The sequence below is a fragment of the Rhinopithecus roxellana genome, chromosome 16, assembly GCF_007565055.1.
Source record: "Rhinopithecus roxellana isolate Shanxi Qingling chromosome 16, ASM756505v1, whole genome shotgun sequence".
Classification (NCBI taxonomy): domain Eukaryota; kingdom Metazoa; phylum Chordata; class Mammalia; order Primates; family Cercopithecidae; genus Rhinopithecus; species Rhinopithecus roxellana.
The window spans coordinates 41,937,754-41,959,129 of NC_044564.1; the positions used below are offsets into that span (position 1 = coordinate 41,937,754).

A 21,376-nucleotide genomic window follows, 5' to 3' on the forward strand; every position below is an offset into this window, starting at 1 on the left:
CTCACGCCTGTAATCCCAGCACTTTGGGAGGCCGAGGTGGGCAGATCATGAGGTCAGGAGATCAAGACCATTCTGGCCAACATGGTGAAACTCCGTCTCTACTAAACATACAAAAATTAACTGCACTTGGTGGCATTTGCCTGTAATCCCAGCTACTCGGGAGACTGAGGCAGGAGAATTGCTTGAACCCAGGAGGAGGAGGTTGCAGTGGGCCCAGATTGCGCCACTGTACTCCAGCTTGGCAACAGAGCGATACTCCATCTCAGAAAAAAAAAAAAAAAAAGACTTTCTCATTAAATAGTAAAGAGTTGAGCCATGTACTTACAATATTAAATGGGAAAAGTCCACACTTCTGGGGTGGTTGAGGATGAAGTTAAAGTGATGCTGCCACATTGGTGCAGAAGCTTAATAATATGGTTGTTTATGCACATTTACTCCTAATCAAACAACTTGAGTTAAAGAAGTTGCTGCAAGTAGAAAATAACATGAGGGGAAAAGTTGTAAAGAAGAAACTCTTTTTTTTTTTTTTTTGAGACAGAGTCTGGCTCTGTTGCCCAGGCTGGAGTGCAGTGGCTGGATCTCAGCTCACTGCAAGCTATGCCTCCCGGGTTTAACCATTCTCCTGCCTCAGCCTCCCGAGTAGCTGGGACTACAGACGCTCGCCACGTCGCCCGGCTAGTTTTTTGTATTTTTTTTAGTAGAGACGGGGTTTCAACGTGTTAGCCAGGATGGTCTCGATCTCCTGACCTCGTGATCCGCCCATCTCGGCCTCCCAAAGTGCTGGGATTACAGGCTTGAGCCACCGCGCCCGGCCAAGAAACTCTTTAACATGCTGCTCAATGCTGGATGGTGGGTAAGACAAATGAGAACAATGAAAAGCCCCTTCCCCTTTCGTGTAAGAGGTTAAAAAAAATTGCTATATTTAGAAAAAATGTGCATGAATCCCTATTATTCTTTTCATTTCTGTAAAAGTCCTCCTAGAGAAACTGTGTCATGTCCAATTTCAGGGTGTTGACCCTGTGGTCACTGCTCCCAAACAGGCACTGAGCTGGGTTGAATCATGTGTCCCCCACTCCAATTCGTGATGAATTTGGAACCTGTGAATGTGACCTTATTTGGAAATAGGGTCTCTGTAGATGTAATCAGGTCAAGCTGTGGTCATAGTGGATTTGAGTGGGCCCCAAATTCATTGTGGCTGGTGTCTTTAAGAAGACTGAACATTGGACACAGACACACCAGAGGAAAGAGGGCCATGTGAAGGCAAAGGCACAGGTTGGAGTTACACTGCCACAAGCAAAAAACATCAAGCATTGTCCACAACCACCAGGAGCTGGGAGAGAAGTGTGGAGTACAGTCCCCCTCAGCGGCTCTGTGAGAGCATGTGTTTCCCTGGATTTAAGCCAGCCAGCGTGTGGTACTTTGTTACAGCAGCCTAAGAAACTGATGCAGGCACCATTTTCCAACTTCCTCCTTGTTAACAGAAATGCCACTAAGTTCACCAGTGTCTCAAATATTATGATTCCCATCTCCAACCTTGTCTACCAAATGCATTGAGTTTTCCAAACCATTGCATTTGCTTCTTCCTCTCCATTTCCACAGATATCACCCTTATCACTTATCATAATAATGTTTGAATACTGCTTTCTACAATTAATGTAATTTTCATTCTCATAACAAATGATGTTGTTATATTCATTTATATTATACTCATTTACTTGATATATTATTTATTTATTATACTCATTTACTTGATGAGGAAACTGAGGGTCAAAGGGTTTAAGTAATTTGTTTAATGTCATACAGTTAACTAGTATGCCAGAAATCTGGGATGCCAGCAAGGATAGGCTCTTTAGTTCCGAGAAAAAGAATAATAAATCCCGAATGGACTGCCCTGTTGTAATTGTTGTGCCATCCCACCTTTTCCATCATTCCAATGGAAAAAGCCACAGGACACATCTGTATCACTGGGGTAAAATGAAAGGAAGCCGCAGATTGTTCTCTTTTGCCTCCTTACAACTTGGAGGAATAACTTTCGTTATTATGACAGCAAAGGCATCCCACTAAATTGATAGAACAAAAATAGAGCTCGTTTTACCTCTTTTCTTATAACAACAGAATTTCTTTTTATATGTTTAATTACAGCCTTTGAAGATACATCAAATAGCATTCTGGTGGAAAGAGATTTTTCCCATAAGTAGGTCATTGGAGATATAATTAACACAGATAATAGCTATCTCATCTATGGATGGTGTTTTAGTTGAAATGACCTTTTTCGCTTATGTTTCCCCGCTGTCTGTAATGAAGCAGACAGTTGGGTTATGTTGTTCGCTGGTTTTATAGCAAGGGCAAAAAGTACATCCTCCCAATATAAGAAACATCCAACTCCCACAATTTTCTTACTGAAAATCTCAGTTATTTTTTAAGATAGAGGTTGTATGAAAAGGAAAAGCTGGTTGCTTATGGATTTTCTTATTTTGGAATGTGTGTTTTAGAAGTGAATTAGAGTTGCAATACCAGAGGAGGCTATAAAGCCTCCCCACCCCCAGTAAGACAGAGTTATATGTAGGATGACCATATACATTATTGTTTGGAACAGGATACTTTGGAGAATGCAAAGGATGCTATCAATAATTACCTCAGGACAATGGTTATAAACCCAGGCTGCCCTGGGCAACCAGAAGATATGGTCATCCTGGCTATTTTAACCCATCCTGGAGAGAGGAATCCAGCCTATTTTTGAATACATCTCCCCACAAATAGACATCTTGATGAATGGGGCTGGAGGTGATTACTAGTCATGAATCATTGGGCTGCCCCTTGGAAATTAAATATAGATATTTAAGGAACATATTTTGGCTACCAGTAAGAGATACATTGAAACATTCTTACCCAAATGTGTTGGTCTTAGTCATGGAGAGTTTGGGGCTCAAAGGGCTTTTGGCCTAGAGGAAAGAAATCTGGGGAATTGACCTTTCCAACAGGGTTGTAAACTCAAGCCTAGATAGTGCCCAGCTAGGCGATCAATGGATGCTTACTAAAGCATGATTGGAGGCCGGGCACGGTGGCTCATGCTTGTAATCCCAGCACTTTGGGAGGCCGAGGCGGGTGGATCACGAGGTCAGGAAATGGAGACCATCCTGGCTAACACGGTGAAACCCTGTGTCTACTAAAAATACAAAAAATTAGCCAGGCATGGTGGCGGGCGCCTGTAGTCCCACCTACTCAGGAGGCTGAGGCAGGAGAATGGCATGAAACCAGGAGGCAGAGCTTGCAGTGAGCCGAGATCGTGCCACTGCACTCCAGCCTGGTGACAGATCAAGACTCCGTCGGAAAAAAAAAAAAAAGGAAAAAAAAATGATTGGAATGACTCTAAGCACCTCCTGATTCACAGCTGTACGCCCGAAAAGAAATTTCTGTCTTTCAGAGAGAGATGTCATAATGAAGACCTCTTGATGAGAACTCAAAAAGTTGAGGAGACACAAACTTGTTTGTTGATTTGGACAACGAGAGGAGATTTACAAGGAGAGGGTATATTTCATTTATACTGGGAGAGGCCCCTCTGAATTAAATGCTAAGAAAAAGCCCAAGGCGATATGGTGATTAGATAAGGAGTGCGGATTAGATAATTCTTTTTTTTTTTTTTTTTTGAGACGGAGTCTCACTCTGTCACCCAGGCTGGAGTGCAGTGGCGTGACCTCAGCTCACTGCAACCTCCATCTCCCTGGTTCAAGTGATTCTCCTGCCTCAGCCTCCCGTGTAACTGGGATTACATGCACCCGCCACCATGCCCACCTATGTTTTGTATTTTTAGTAGAGACGGGGTTTCACCATGTTGGCCAGGCTGTTCTCGAACTCCTGACCTCAGATGATCCACCAGCCTTAGCCTCCCAAAGTGTGTATTAGATAATTCTTAAATTATTCAGACATTTCTTGAGCATTTACTCTTATAGCCGGTGTTGTCAGGTGCTGGGGTTCAAAAGGGAGAAGATAGTTGCTGATTGCAGGGAACTCATAGACTAATGAGAAGACACATAAAGATCATGGCAAATGCATGGCCTCATGGGGTGCAAGCCTCAAGCCTTGGCAGCTTCCTTGTAGTATTGAGCCTGCAGGTGCACAGAAGCCAAGAATTGGAGTTTGGGAACCTCTGCCTAGATTTCAGAAGATATATGGAAATGTCTGTCTGCCTACGCAGAAGTTTGCTGCAGAAGTGGTGCCCTCATGGAGAACCTCTGCTAGGGCAGTGCGGAAGGGAAATGCAGGGTTGGAGCCCCCACACAGAGTCCCTGTTAGGGCACCACCTAGTGAAGCTGTGAGAAGAGGGCCACCGTCCTCCAGACCTCAGAATGATAGCGATCCACTGGCAGCTTACACTTTTCACCTAGAAAAGACACAAACACTCAATGCCAGTCCGTGAAAGCAGCCGGGAGACAGGCTGTACCCTGCGAAGCCACAAGGGTGGAGCTTCCCAAGACCATGGGAACCCATCTCTTACGTCAATATAACTTGAATATGAGATATGGAGTCAAAGGAGATCATTTTGGAGCTTTAAGATTTGACTTCCCCACTGGATTTCGGACTTGCATGGGGCCTGTAGCTTCTTTGTTCTGTCCAGTTTATCCCCTTTATATTTACCCAATGCCTGTACCCTCATTGTATCTAGGAAGTAACTAACTTGCTTTTGATTTTACAGGCTTGTAGGCAGAAGAGACTTGCCTTGTCTCAGATGAGACTTGGGACTGTGGACTTTTGAGTTAATGCTGAAATTAGTTAAGACTTGCGGGGACTGTTGGGAAGGCACGATTGGTTTTGAAATGTGAAAACATGAGATTTGGGAGGGGCCAGGGTTGGAATGTTATGGTTTGGCTGTGGCCCCACCCAAATCTCATTTTGAATTGCCACGTGCTGTGGGAGGGACCCAGGGAGAGGTAACTGAATCATGGGGGAGGTCTTTCCCATTTCTTGTGATAGTGAATAAATTTCACGAGATCAGATGGTTGTATAATGGGGAGTTTCCTTGCACTAACTCTCTTTTTGCCTGCTGCCATTCATGTAAGATGTGACTTTTTCCTCTTTGCCTTCTGCCATGATTGTGAGGCCTCCCCAGCCACACGGAACTGTAAATCCATTAAACCCTTTTTCCTGTTAAAAATAAAAAATAAAAAATCATGGCAAATGCAACAATAATGGTATGTAAAGCTATAGTAGTAACAGGAAGAAGAGAATGAGACTTTCTTCTTGGGAACTTAGGAGAATTTACAGGAAAAGTAATGCGGAACAGTTTGAGGATGAGCTGGACACCCTGGCCAGGGAGTCGGCCGGCCTATAGGGATAGATAAAGGAAGATGAAAATGGTAAGGCCTGAGTTTTAAGTGGTTGATGTTACGTTTCCAATATCCTGCTGTTACTTTGACCATGCATTCAGAAACTGGACCTTTCAAGGCCAAATTTGCATATTTTCATTCACAATGGTGGGCTAAAAAATACTGTATACCTATTCATATATATATTTCCATCTGAATAAAACTAATCTCCATATTCTGACACAATTCTGAGAAGGACTTCAAGAGAATGATTTCTTAGCTTTCCAAGGTGAATGGTAGTGCATTATATTTTTAAAGACATACAGTATTGGAATTCCTGTGTTTTCATTTTTAACTTGATTCTGTATTGTACTGGTAGCTCCTCTTCTTTAGCATTTGTTTTTAAATGTATCTTTAGAAGTGGAGGAGAGAATAGGAAGCTGGGTTAGGTACTGTAGTTACTGGTGTTTCAGCAAAATGTTGTAGTGCTTTAAGATGCTTGTTTCATCTTTGTGCCTGCCTTCTTGAGGCTTAAGGATTTTAAGCCTATTGGCTCTTTCTAGAGCTTCTTCCTTTTCCTTTAAGTAATTTTTGTCTTTACCCCTTCTTTTTCAACATAAGCAAAACCAAACTTTTGGACAGTCATAATTGTGCAAGGAGAAGTTCAGACTTCAGGCTCATTCTTGTGTTAACCGCTGTAGTGTTAGATTACTTCTCATATTCTTTTAAAGTCTGAGAGGCTAAAGTCTTACCACGGCCCTGGTGTTATGATTTCTTGGTGAATGTTTCTGCAAGAATGAGGAAAATGTTAATTTTCAGAAGCAGCAGTGAGTTGTAGAAGATTCTAAAACCATTAATGAATATGCTTATAATTTGCCTTTTTAAGAAAGTAAAATAATTATGAGTCAGTCTCTTAGAGATGACAGTGAGCTCATGAACCTTTTTTTTTTTTTTTTTTTTTTTTTGAGATGCAGTAGCATGATCTTGGCTCACTACAACCTCTGTCTCCTGGTTCAAGCGATTCTCGTGCTTTACCCTCCTGAGTAGCTGGGTCTACAGGCACATGCCACCACACCTGGCTAATTTTTGTATTTTTAGTGGATACGTGGTTTCGACATGTTGGCCAGGCTGGTCTTGAATTCCTGACCTCAAGTGATCTGCCTGCCTCAACCTCCCAAAGTGCTGCAATTACAGGCATGAGACACCATGCCCAACTTACTGACCCTTCTTACAATTGAAATGAGATGTACTTCTAAGAGAATCACTAATATTTTATCTACAAGCCACAGAGTTTATTTGAAGAGATTTTTTTTTCCTTTATACTTTGTGTGGTTTATTTATTTTTAGGGAAAAGTAATTGATGTCAAGAGGGTTTTCCAAAACAGAGTTTTGTCCCTAATAAGCATTTGATTCTTAAGATTCTCTATATTTAAGGTTCTCTATATTTTGTTACATTTCTGGAATCTTATATATGTGACCTGTTGACATAGAATGAGCACAAAGATTCTCTATATTTAAGGTTCTCTATATTTTGTTACATTTCTGGAATCTTATACATGTGACCTGTTGACATAGAATGAGCACAATTTTGTAACTCTTTGTGGAAGCATCAGTTATAATGCTTTGGCACATCTCAAAGATGTCTAGATTATGTGACTATATACAAAAGATTAATATAAATCAATGCCAATCATTTCCCGAAATAAGGCATTCAACACTAAGTGAAACATTTGTATTGATTTTTTAAGGAATGCCATATTTATAATAAGTTATAAAAATTTGATTGTATGAATAGCTGAAATTAACTTAGAGTAAAAATTAGCCTTGTAGCTTCATTGCATTTGAACTTTTAAATGCACTTATGGGAAGGAGGCAAGATGACCAACTAGATGCAGCTAGTACACATCTCTTCCATGGAGAGGAACCAAAACAGCAAGTAGATATTCACACTCTAAATGCATCGTGTAAGAGAGAACACTGGCATTCAACAGAAAAGTGATGGGAAGCACCAAAAGCAAAGGAGGAGAGAGAAGCAAGGTAGCCTTCTTGGCCAGGATTGGCTGGGAGCTGGAAGAAGCTCCCAAACATGGGGAAAAGGTAAATGGGTGACCTCCTCAGGGCTCCACATTCCTGCAAGGTATTTCTACCAGTGAGAGGTCCTTAACCCTTGCAGGCCTTGAGACTCGCATAGAGAGCTACCTAGAGATTGTGCAGTGACGTTACTCCAAAGGGAGCCCATGCTTAGTCCCACAGGCTCCGGAAACCCGAGCAGCTACAATATGGCACCATTCTGAGAAATCAACTGGCAAAGGACTGTGTTCCCTGGAGCTGATGCCACTGCAGCTATGGTAGACCAAAGAGGAACAGAGGAGGCCTGGCCCTTTTCACACATCTCGAGGACAGATCCCATGCAGCTGCAGCTATTGTGGGACTAAGACGTGAGAAAGCCATAAGCCCCACAGCTGCCTGCCTATGCTGCTCCCACTGAAAATGACCCTGCCCTCCCTGGTGGCATGCCCATAGTGGGCACCAGCCTGAGAGCACAATTCTCAAAGGACTGTGTCTGGCCCTGAAGCCAACACCACTTCTGCTGCTGCCAGGCCAAGAAGGAAGAGGAGAGGCCAGGCACTTTCACATGCCCCAAAGACAAATAGCATTGCTGCCGCTGTGGGACCAAGGTGCCAGCAAACTGTAAGCTTCACAGTTCCCTAAGCAGCTCCCACTGAGTGGCCTCATCCTCTTTGGAGGCAGGCCTGTAGTACAGCCAAGGCTGCCCCTACCTGAACATTCTGCCAGTGGCCTGTGGACTGCGTGGCCTCTGCCTATCAGCACCATCACCTGAACTCACTACCAGGGGCCCTGAGGATATGTCCACCAACCTAGTTCCCTTCCCCCATTACTTTAGTCTGCCATGAGAGGCCTGGGATCAACCAACCCAGTCCAACACCATTGACACTTGAACACTCCTCCCAGGGGCTGAGGTTGGGCTCACCCAACCTGCTGATACCACCACAGCTGGCAACCACCTGCACAAGCCACCTGAAGGCCAGGGGACTGGCCCTCCTAGACTTTTGCAGACACCAGGAACAACAGCATGGACCATTTGGGTTCCAGTGGGCTTGCCCCATCACTGCTACTGCCATTGGCCACATCATACCTGCTGCCCAGTGGTCTGAGCACCTGCCCACATGCCTGGCCCACTGCTGCCACCACCAGCATCTGAGCAAACCAACTGGAAGCCCTAGAATTGGCCAACCTCGACCCACTAACACCAGAGCCAACATATACTGTGGCTTTAAGGACAGGCATGCTCAGTTTACTGCTGTCACCACTAGGGCCTGCAGACTGGCCATCGGGCGTCATAGTCCCCAGTAAAACTTCAACACAGACTCACTAATAACTGCACCCTAAGCTACTGAGGAAATCACAGACACCATTGACACTGTTTACAGCTGAAGAAATCATATAAGTACTAACTGCATGCACCCGAAATCAAAGCCAAAGTGCCATATATATATATCTTGTCATGAAGAAGTATATGTACATATCTTATATCTTCAGGAAAAAGTCCTCCCCTATGAAAGCAAATTCAAAAAGTTGGACTCTTATACCAGATGTCAACATAAAAACACAGGAAACAGGAAAAAGCAAGGTAATAGGACACCTCAAAAGGAACACAATAATTCTCCAGAAACAAATCACAATCAAAGAGAAATTCACAAAATCTCAAAAAGATTTCAAAATACTGATTTTAAAGAAGCTCAGTGAGATACAAGAGAATTCTGAAAAACAGAAGAGTAGAAAAACAATTCAGGATATGAATGAGAAATTTTCCAAAAAGAAGCATTTTTTAAAAGAATCAAATGGATATTCTGGAAGTAAAGAATTTATTAAATGAAATATAAAATATATTTGAAAGCTTTAACAATAGACTTGCTCAAGTAGAAGAAAGAATCTCAACTTAAATACAGGTCTTTTAATGTAATCAAGTCAGACAAAAAAAAAAAAGAAAAAAGAAAAAAGAAAGAGCAAAGCCTTTGTGACATTTGGGACAACATAAAGCAACCAAAATTTAAATTATCAGTGTCCTCAAGGGTAGAGAGAGAGTGAAAGTGTTAGAAAACATACTAATGAAATAATAGATGAAAACTTTCCATGTTTAGAAAAGACTTAGACATCTAGATACAGGGGGCGAAAAGATGCTCAAACAGATAAAATGCAAAAAGGTCTTCTCCACAGCATATTATAGTCAAACTCTCTGAAGTTAATGACAATGAGAGGATTCTAACAGCACATGAAAAGTTTATAGTCACCTATAAAGGAACCCCTATCTGACTAACAGTAGATTTCTCATTAGAAACCTTACAGGCCAGAAGAGAATGGGATGGCATGTGAAAAGTACTGAATGAAAAAAGCTTCCACTCAGGGATACTATATCCAGCAAAATTATTCTTCATAAGTAAAAAATAAAGTATTTCCCAGACAAGCAAATGCTGAGAGAATTTATAACTACTAGACTGGCCCTACAAGAAAGGCACAAAGAAGTCCTAAATCTGGAAGTGAAAGGACAACATTTACGACCATGAAAACACATGAAAATATAAAACCCATTGGTTAACCAAACACACAAATGAAGAAGAGAAAGGACTCAAGTGGTACTACTACATAAAATTACCAAACCACAATGACAAACGAGAGAAAAAGAAATGAACAAAGGAACCAGAAAACAACTATATGAAAAAAAAAACACCAAAACTTCACATATCAATAATAACTTTGAATGTAAATGGATTAAATTATCCACTTAAAAGATGTAGATTGGATGAATGAATAAAGGAATATGATCTAACTATATGCTGCCTACAAGAAACCCACTTTACTTGCAAAGATACACATAAATTCACAGTAAAGGGATAGAAAAAGATATTACATGCAAAGAGAAACCCAAAGCAAGCAGGAATAACTATACTTATGTCAGATAAAACATACTTCAAAAGACAAAAAATGTCAATGTATAATAATAAAAGGATCAATTCAGCAAGAGGAAATAACAATTTTAAATATATATGCTTCCAAAACTGGAACACTCAGATTCATAAGCAAATATTACTGTATCTAAAGAGAGAGCTAGACTCCAGTACAATAATAGTAGGGGACTTCAACACTCCACTGTCATCAATAGACAGACCATATAGACAGAAAATCAACAAAGAAACATTGGATTTAATCTGGACTTTAGATCAAATTGACCAAACAGACATTTAGAGAACATTTTATCCAACAACGATAGAATATACATTCTTCTTATCAGCACATGGAACATTCTTTATAATAGACCATATTTTAGGCTACAAGACAAGTCTCAAACATTTTTAAAAATCAAAATTGCATTGTTTATTTTCTCTGACCACAATGAAATAAAACTAGGAATCAATACCAAGAGGAATTTTGGAAACTATGCAAATACATGGATATTAAACAACATATTCTTAAATCATTATTTGGTCAATGAAGAAATTAAGATGGAAATTTAAAACATTTTTGAAGTAAATGATAAATGGAAACACAGTCTACCAAAACCTGTGGGATACAGTGAAGGGGCTGTTAAGAGGGAAGTTTATAGCAATAAATGTCTTTATCAAAAACAAATAGCTTAATGATGCACCCCAAAGAAGTAAATACAAGAACAAACCAAACCTAACATTAGCAAAAGGAAAGAAATAATAAAGATCAGAGCAAAACTAAATGAAATAGAGACTAAAAAAATTATAAAAGATCAATGAAATGAAAAGTTGGTTATTTGAAAAGATAAACAAAATTGATAAACCACTAGCTAGACTAACCAAGAAGAGAAAATCCAAATAAACATAATCAGAAATGAAAAAGGAGACATTACAATGAATACCACAGAAGTACAAAAAATCATTAGACACTATTATGAACAAGTATACACTGATTAGCTGAAAACCTAGAGGAAATGAATAAATTCCTATAAATATTACAACCAACCCAGCTTGAATCAGGAAGAAATAGAGAACCTAAACCAATTAATTACAACTACTGAGGTTGAATCAGTAATAGAAATGTCTCCCAACAAAGAAAAAGCAGGACCAAATTGATTCACAGCCAAATACTACCAAATGTATAACGAAGAACTAATACCAATCTTCCTGAAACTATTCCAAAAGATTGAAGAGGAGGGAAGTCTCCCTAACATGTTCTACAAGGTCAGCATTACCCTGATATCAAAATCAGGCAAGGACACAACAGAAAAAGAAAACAACAGGCAGATATCCCTGATAAACATAGATGCAAAAAATCATCGACTAAATACTAGCAAACCAAATCCAACAGCACATCACGAACATAATGCACCATGACCAAGTAGAATTTATACCAGGGATACAAGAATGGTGCAACAAATGCAAATCAATAAACATGATATATCACATCAATAGAATGAAGGACAAAAACTATGTTATTACCTCAATAAATGGAGAAAGAGCATTTCACAAAATTCAACATCCCTTCATGATAAAAACTCAACAAACTAGAAATAGAAGGAACATACCTTGAAATAATAAAGGCCATCTATGAAAACCACACAGCTAACATCATACTGAATGGGGATGAGGTGAAACTCTTTCTTCTGCAGTCTGGAACAAGACAAGGATGTGCACTTTCACCACTTCTATTCAGCATAGTACTGGAAGTCCTAGCAAGAGTAGTCAGGCAAAAGAAAAAAATCAAAGGCATCCAAATTGGAAAAGAGGAAGTCAAATTGTACCTCTTTGCTGATGATATAAACTTATTTTTTCCTGAGTGTGCCTGAAGGAGACACATTTTATTAGACATTTGAAATGTTACAATATATAAACAAGATGGTATGATCTCATATCTAGAAAAAGCTGAAGACCACCAAAATAAACTCCTAGAGTTGATAAATAAATTCCATAAAGTTAACAGGACACAAAATCAACATACAAAAATTAGTACCATTTCTATACACCAATTGTGAACCAGCTGAAAAAGAAATCAAGAAAGCAATGCTATTTACAATAACAATAAAGAAAGTACCTAGGAATAAATTTAATCAATGAGGTGAAAGATCTCTGCAAAGAAGACTACAAAATGCTGCTGAAATAAATTGAAAAGGAAACAAAGAAATGGAATTAGACATCCATGCTCATGGATTGGAAGAATTAATATAATTAAAATGACCATATTTCCAAAAGTAATCCACAGGTTCAATGCAATCCTTATCAGAATACCAACATCATATTTCACGGCATGAGAAAAAAAAAATTCTAAAGTTCATGTGGAAGCAAAAAAGAGCCTAAATAGCCAAAGCAAAGCAATCCTGAGCAAAAAGAACAGGTCAGAAGCAATGCCTCACACCTGTAATCCCAACAAGTTTGGAGGCCAGGGCAGGAAGATCAGTTGAGGCCAGGATTTCAAGACCAGCCTGGACAACACAGTGAAATGCTGTCTCTATAAAAATAAATAAATTAATTAAATTAGCTGGGTGTGGTGGCATGCACCTAGTCCCAGCTACTTGGGAGACTGAGGCAGGAGGATCACTTGAGCCCAGGAATTTGTGGCTGCCGTATGCTAGGATTACTCTGCACTCTGGCCTGGGCAACAGAATGAGACCCTGTCTCAAAAAAAGAAAAAGAAAAAAAAAAAAAAAAGAAAAAAAAAAAAAGCTTCTGTACAGCAAAGGAAACAGTCAACAGAGTGAATGAAACCACTTGCTGAATGGGAGAAAATATTTGCAAACTATTAATCAACAAGGGATTAATATCCAGGATATACAAGGAACTCAACTCAACAATTAAATCAAATAATTCCATTAAAAAGTAAGCTAAGAATATGAATATGATTTCTTTAAAAGAAGACATACAATATGTGAAAAAATGCTCAACATCACTGATTGTCAGGAAATGTAAATCAAAACCATAATGAGATACCACCGTTTCCTAGTTAGAATGGCTACTACTAAAAAGACAAAATATAACATGCTGGCAAGGATGCAGAGAAAAATGAACTCATACACTGTTGGTAGGAATGTAAACTGTCCCGACCTGCAGGACAGTCGAACAGACCCTGGAAGGGGGAGTGGGAATGGAGAAGACAAGAAAACACGAGAAATGGAGACAAGACAAATAGTCTGATCAAGTCTCGTTTAATGGTGGCAGTGCAACGCCTTATATAGGCTGGCAGAGGAAGAGGTTGGGCCAGGGCGGTGACAGGAGGCTGGGTTTACTCAAATTACTATTGCGCATGCGCCGTGGGTTTGTAATTTTCCCGGGTGCGGGATCGCGCCTGCGCCGTAGGCTGTATATCTTCCTGGGTGGGAAAAAGTTTGCGCGTGCGCGGGAAAGGCTTGCGCGCGCGCGCGCGGGAAGGGTTTAGGCGCGCGCGGGAAAGGTTTGTAATAAAGAACCCGGAAATGTGCCGTCTTGTCTCCGCTTTGCGGAGATCAAGCCACAGAGGTCGGCTAATTCCGGGCCTCATGGCTCCGGAGTAAACTAATACAACCACTATGGAAAACAGTATGGAGAATCCTCCAACAACTCAAAATAGACTTAACATACAATCCAGCAATCCTACCACTAGGTATTTATCCAAAGAAAAAAGAAATCTGTATATCACAGGAATACCTGCACTCACATGTTTATCACAGCCCTATTCACAATAGCAAAGATAAGTAATCAACATAAGTGTCTATTGATGGACAGATGGATAAAGAAAGTGTGGTATATATACAGAGTAGGATACTATTCAGCCATAGAAAAAGAATGAATCATGTCATTTGTAGCAACATGGATGGAAATGCAGGTCATTATGTTAAGTGGGATAAGCCAGGCACAGCAAGACACATACTGCACGTTCTCACTCATTGGTGGGAGATAAAACACTTGGTTTTGTGGTACCGAGAATAGAATAATAAATACCAAAGGCCAGGAAGGGGGTATAGGTGGGAGGGGAGGATGAAGAGGGGTTGATTAGTGGGAACAAGCATACATTTAGATAGAAGAAATAAGCCCAAGATTTGACAGCAAAGTTCAGTGACCATAGTTAGCAACAGTGTATTGTATATTCAAAGTAACTAGAAGAGAGGACTTGAAATGTTACTGACACATAGAAATAAATACTAAAGGTAATGGATATTCCAAATACACTGGCTTGATTTTATGCATGTAACAGATACTCATAGGTACCCTATAAATATGTAAAATACTTTGTATCAGTAAAAAAGATGCATGCAGATGTAAAAAAAAGTGCACATATGGCAAATAGAAATATATTATTTTTGATATCTCAAATTAGAAAAATAATTATTCAAAACTTCTCTGTGATTAAAACTTGTTAGCATGACCCATTGACTTTATCTGATATAAGAGGTACTCACAAATGAAGTTAGGACTTGAAAATTATTTCTTTATCAAAATGAGACCCAAAGATGGTAGAAAGTAGCAGGAAATATTTGGAATTGCTGCTCTTCTTGGTTAGGCAATAAAGATGGTTTTGCAGATTAAAGAATCAACAAGACTAACAAGGCTGAGTGTGGTGTCTCACACCTGTAATCCAGCACTTTGGGAGGTGGAGGTGGGAGGAACACTTGAGGCCAGGAGTTGGAGACCAGCCTGGCCAACATGGTGAAACCCCATCTCTACTAAAAATACAAAAATTAGCTGGTGCATGCTTGTAATCCCAGCGACTCAGGAGGCTGAGGCAGAAGAATCGCTTGAACTAGGGAGGCGGAGGTTGCAGTGAACCGAGACTGTGCCACTGCACTCCAGCCTGGGTGACAGAGCGATATTCTGTCTCAACAAACAAACAAAAAACCTAACAAAAATAATACATATTTTGAATTCTGCTCCTTTGTTCTGCCATTGTTTTTTAATCTTAAACTGTGCATTGAGCCTCATCACTTACTTTCTTTCAACTTCCCTTTTTTTTATTTCGAAAGCCTTGTACTAACCTCTTTTGTTGAGAGAGCAGCCGTGAACCCTGTCTCCAATTGTTTCCAGTTCTGTGTTTCCTAGAATTATTGCTACTTCTCATTTTATGGTGAAAAATAGCACCTCCTCTATTTGCAAGTACAGAACCTGGGAGAGTGACCTGGCTGTGAAGGTGATGTTGTAGGGGCTGGACAGAAACTGGCAGGAGTAACTTGAAGAAGTGAATCTTATTGGCACTTTAAAAATGTTTTCCCCGTGGAAACTGAAAAATAGAGCTCCGGAGGGGATATTTTATCATGCAGAAATAAAATTTGAACCTGCTTGAGAAAAAAAAAACATCAACTAAACTGAATGTAATGTAATAGCTTGAGCATTCCAGTCCCAGGCATATTCTATTAACACAGGTGCCCCTTTGAAGGGCCCCAGAGAAGTGTTTCCCAACCAGCCTGTGGATTGGGTGCATCCAAACCCCTGGAATACTGGTTGCATATTTTCAAACCTGTCAAAATTATTAGACCTGACAAGGGGTCCAAGAATCTGCATTTTTAATGAGCATCCCTCTCCCTCATTGGATGCTGTCCTGCACTTAGGTAGGGAGTCATTTGGAATTTCTCCCAGCATTAGCTGATTCTCTCATAAATCAGTATCTTTTTCGTGTTTTTGTTTTTGTTTTCCTAAAAGGAGTCTTACATGTAGCACAGGCTGGAGTGCAGTGGCCCGATCACGGCTCACTGCAATCTCCGCCTCCCGAGTTCACGCCATTTTCCTGCCTCAGCCTCCCGAGTAGCTGGGACTACAGGTGCCGGTTACCACGCCCAGCTAATTTTTTGTATTTTTAGTAGAGACGGAGGTTTCACGTGTTAGCCAGGATGGTCTCGTCTCCTGACCTCGTGATCCGCCCGCCTTGGCCTCCCAAAGTGCTGGGATTACAGGCGTGAGCCACTGCGCCCGGCCCATAAATCAGTATCTTTAACAAGCCCCAGGATTGCAGTACACACATGTACAGAAACTCCTGCTGCATGGGTAGCTACTGCCCAAGGTCAGCTATGAGTTCTCTGGGGCCAAGCAGAGTGCCCCTAAAGGCCTGGCACCGTCCTCTGGGCAGGCCTCTTTGCTGCTGAGAACCGCTCCTTCCTAAAGATTACAAAAGGAATTTCTTAAGTCCTTTATCCCCCCCATTAAAAAACCCTGAAATGGAACCTGAGCCTCCCAGTGTGCTGGCATCTGGCCTCAAGTGTCTTCATCAGAGGCCTGCTCACTGGTGAGGTTGCTTTGCGTGCACAACAGACTCACCTACTCTGAGCGGGAAGTCCACTTCCTTGTTGCTTTTCAAAACAGAAGCCATCCTGGCTGTCTACAGCCAATAAACACCCATTCGTGAATATTTTATTAGGCTCTTACTCTGTGCTCTTTTAGGCTCCAAAGATACCAGGAAATAAGAAAAAAAAAGGTCCCTGTCCTTAGAGAGCCAACCTGCTGGTCACATCAGTTATGCGCATGTCCGTCTTCCGCCTGTTGGGCACACAGATGATTTAGACAGCATGAGCAACATCCAGAACTATGTCCTCATTCTTGTTCTGACTTCTTTTGTTCTATTTACGTTGCCTGATGCAAAACTGAGCTAAAAACAGTGGCTTCTCACGATGGTTTCAGAACACATCACAGACTATTGGGAGATGATGCTTCCTATCTAGGAAGCTTTATCAGCCTGCTTCGGCTCTCTGGGAGGCAGTCTCTGAATTTTATGTAAACATTAGAACAAGTGACTTTCTGTTTTGATGTCCTTGGACTATCACTTAGGAAAGATTTATGTTGCTTTGGCCTCTGTTTACTCCTGGCTCCTAAAGGCCTTTTGTACTGACATGAGTTTCAATCCTTGGTTATTTTGTGTTGGGATGAGGTTCACGGGTAGAATTTCAGAAGACTCCAGAGAGAAGAGTGGGGGAATCTCCTTTAGGGATGAAAAGTAAACGGGTAAATTTCACATGAAGAAATGATAATTCATATGTATGATTTTCCCAATGTGGTTCCCAGATCACTGGTGATAGACAGGATGTTTTTATTTGAAATATTGCTGAAGTCATTTATTTTGTTATATTTAGTTTGATCATGGCAAATAATACTGGTCTTTTACTTATGACAGGTTTCCTTTCGTTACAAGTTTATTGAAATAATAAAGCTATTATTAAATCACACAGGTGACATATGGGTATGAGAAAAATCACAAGGTTGGTACACAAATAATTGAGGTTTGGGAAGTGCTAGACGAGTGGAAGGCCAGGAGCAAGTGTCTTGTAGGAAAACTCCCAACCTGCAAGGTCAAAGGCTCACAGCTCTCACCCACAGTAAGCAGGAAGCCGGTAGAGGTGAGTTTTAACTTCAGATGGAAAAGAAATTACCTGTATGTGCCAACTAGCAAGGTCTCTATGTTCAGTTTAACCAGTAATTCAGTGTCTACCCTGGAAAAGGAAATATCCCAAGTTTAAGGGGAGAGGGGAGGCAGAGGATCCAAGGCAAAGCTGTATAGCAGGAGACTTAGGAGATTATGAGAGCCTTAGATCAGGAGCAGTTTTATCCCCTGCTGAGAAGTCAGAAAGGATCAATGCAGAGAAAGGGACATTAAGTCTTCTAGTGAATCAATTACTGGCCAGGGTGCCTTCCCCAGAAGTTTGCCACTGATTTTATGACAAAGGACAGTTGCAGATGGATGATGGTGAGCAACTATCTCAAATATAGCAAGCGCCAGGCCAGGGATGGTGGCTCACGCCTGTAATCCTCGCACTTTGAGAGGCCGAGGCAGGAAGATGGCCTGAGCTCAGGAGTTTGAGAGCAGCCTGGGCAACATGGCGAAACCCTGTCTCTACTAAAAATACAAAAATTACCCAGGTGTGGTGGCGCACGTCTGTAATCCCAGCTACTGGCAAGGCTGAGGCATGAGAATTTCTTGAACCCAGAGGTAGAGGTTGCATGCAGTGAGCTGAGATCACGTCACTGCACTCCAGCCTGAGCAACAGAGCAAGACTCTATCTCCAAAAAATATATATGGCAGGCTCTAGATGATGCTGAAAGTTTAAAAGTACTTATTACCATTGTTGGATTTTATTTTCAAATATGAAAACAGAGAAAAGCTAAATGGAGAAGAGCCATTTCCCCTATTATATTTGAAACAGAGTCTAGAGATGGAATTGTAATTTTATTCCTTTGTTCACTCTGTGATTTTATGGATTGGGTCCAGGATTGCAAGCCCTCTGGGCTGTGACCCCTCCACTCCTAGCCCCATTACATCTAAGTGAATCCCTTTGGAACCAGACACCAAAATTCACCTTTCAGTTAAAAGACCTCCCACTCCTTGTAAACCAAAAAGCTGCTGCCAGGATGAGGGTTCCTGTTCTCTTCGCTGTGTGTAGCTGTTCAGGCTACAGAGGACCCGCCACCTAGAACATGCATTTTGTGGGGGTGCAGGTGAGAAATTCCTCACGAAGAGATAAGAACCAAGGCAGAGTGGACCCATGCTACTGAAGTAAACCACACATTCTAATAGGTACTTAGGTAGGATGTAGAATCTAAGTCACCTAAGTCACCCAGTCCTCTAATCACCAATAATTTTCACTCTAAAAATCATACCCTTTGGATTTTTCTTTGGCTTTTTGTGAATAAATGAACAGTCTTACACTTGATGTCTGAGTGTTGAGTTTCTGTTTAGAACAAGTGAGGAAACTCAACTGAGATCCTTAGCTTGAGTTTAACTCGTCCCTGTGGTCCTGATCACCACTGTCATTATAGAAAGAATGATGCCATCATCTACCTTCCCGTGCACTCACCTGCTGCTGGGACCATCTTATTTATAGTAGATTTCTGCAGGCTAAAAGGTAAAGTTTCAAGGACTGGAATCTCTGTACCAGGTGAAGGCTGCATGTAAGCTGATAGGAGCGATGGATGAGACCATGTACTTGGGGGAAATACGCAGTGTAAAACTAGCTCATAACTAGGGGTGCTGTCCTATGAAGTGCATATACCAACACAGACCTGCATTTGGACCCAGGACACAGCACTTCCAAACCGAGTGACCTTGGACAACCAATTTAAAATCTTTCTGATTTTCAATTTCCCTCCCCCCACCCCCCCAAAAAAAAATAGCTGGGTGGTGCTGAGGCTTAAATGAAAGAAGAGGACCTCCACACAGTGAGTATCTTTACTCTCCCAACCTTAGCCCTCAGTGCTGTGGGTCTTTCAGTCTCTTTTCTTTGCCTTTATCCTGCCCTTTTTTTGCCCCACATTTGGTTTTTTAATTCTTTGAACAGCCACAATTTAAAACTAAAGTATATTTTAAAATATGGGTATTTATCAAATACATCTATATCTTCTCTTGTATGAACCCTTAAAGTCACTTTTAACATTTACTTTTTGAAATACTCCATGTCTGAAAGCAAAAATCGGTGGCTTTTAAAACGGGTTTGTGTGTTTGGAGCTGGTGGTGGGGTTAGCTTTAACTATTAGTAACATTGTAAGTGAATGACTCTTATTAGCAAAAAGATTCTCTTAGTGTAGATTTTGGGATGTGTCTTGAGTGATTTTTCTGGCATGAGGACCAAAACCACAGCCTGTCTTGGGGTGATTACATAATCTCTGCATTCAGATCAGCTTCACAACGTGTAAATGTAGCCATATTAATGTTTGCTTGGGGTAATCTAGCACTGGATTGGAGCTCAGCTCTGCTGGGTGGAATAGGAGAAGACATGGCAGTATCATAGTCACATGCAGGGGGACTCCAAGATGCTGCAGGAGTAGAGAGCTCATCTGATTTGGGACTTTGAACCAAGCCTGGACAGTATAAGGTCTTTCTACAGGTTCTCACTTCTCATTTGGGTTTGTGTAGCCAAGAGTCATTATGAAATGGTGGTTCCCAGGGGCACATGGTCGCATCACAGTTTATCCTTGTTCAATTCATGTCTTGTTTTTCTGAGGTTGTCTATGATGTAAGACCTATGGAGGAACCTGCTGACTTCTCATGTTTGTTCCGTTCCGTCCTTCATTGACCATTTCTTTGAGTGCTGTCTGTAAAGCAGGCACATTGTTCATGGTACCCAGATGTGTGAATTCCGGGCCCTGCCTTTACTGGATGAAAGGTGTGGTGAGAGATGTATCCGCAAGCAAGCATTTAGGCTGTGTGCTGCTTCTGGGTATCCAAGGCACTTTGAGGGCTTTAAGCAGGCAGGGCTAACTACTGCTGGCACACAGGAGAAGGAAATCCTTTTTAAGGTATGTGATGCCTGTGGTGAACGTTGAAGGCTGAGGCACCTGCCTTCCAGCCCTGCAAGTCTGCATCTGCACCCAACCTTGGCTCATCCCCTCATGGCCAGTTTTCTGGTCTCTGAAATGGGAGGACAGTGTCTACCTATCCTGTCTCTGGAGGAGGCTGAAGCAAGGCCAGTGAGACTGTGTGGACACTTCCCCATCTGGGGGTTCTCCCATGTGCCCAGGCAACCTGAGCCTGCAAGACAGTGGGTTAGCTGAGGTTTGAGGTTCAGTGTGTGACTGTGTGAACTTCGGGTGTGTCCCCTTTAGATCAGACCAAGGCATTCTTCTCTAATCGAGTATGTCATTGTAGTTCAATTCTGAGTAAATCCTAGTTCTTTCTCTTGCCGACTGTGAGCTTGCAGAGATTATTTAACCAATTAGAATCTTAGGTTTCTTATCTGCAAAATGAAGATGATAATTGTATTCGCCTGTTTTCACATTGCTATGAAGAAATCCCTGAGACTGGGTAATTTATAAAGAAAAGAGGTTGAATTAGCTCACGGTTCCACAAGCTGTGCAGGAAGCATGATGCTGGCATCTGCTTGGCTTCTGGGGAGGCCTCAGGAAACGTACAATCATGGTGGAAGGTAAAGCGGGAACAGGCACTTCATGTGGCCAGAGCAGGAGCAAGAGTGAGGGGGAGGGGTGCCATATACTTTTAAACAACCAGATCTTGCTAGAACTCTCACGAGAACAGCACCAAGGTGAGGGTGCTAAACCATTCATGAGAAACCACCCCCATGATCCAGTCACCTCCCACCAGGCCCCACCTCCAACACTGGGGATTACAATTCAACATGAGATTTG

General features: G+C 41.4%; 1 protein-coding gene across 1 annotated transcript in view; it reads left to right on the forward strand.

The window, feature by feature from the left end:
• Window positions 1-21,376, forward strand: part of GNA14 (G protein subunit alpha 14) — a 223,004-nt gene that overhangs the window by 101,149 nt on the left and 100,479 nt on the right. The gene's annotated exons all lie outside the window — the stretch shown is intronic.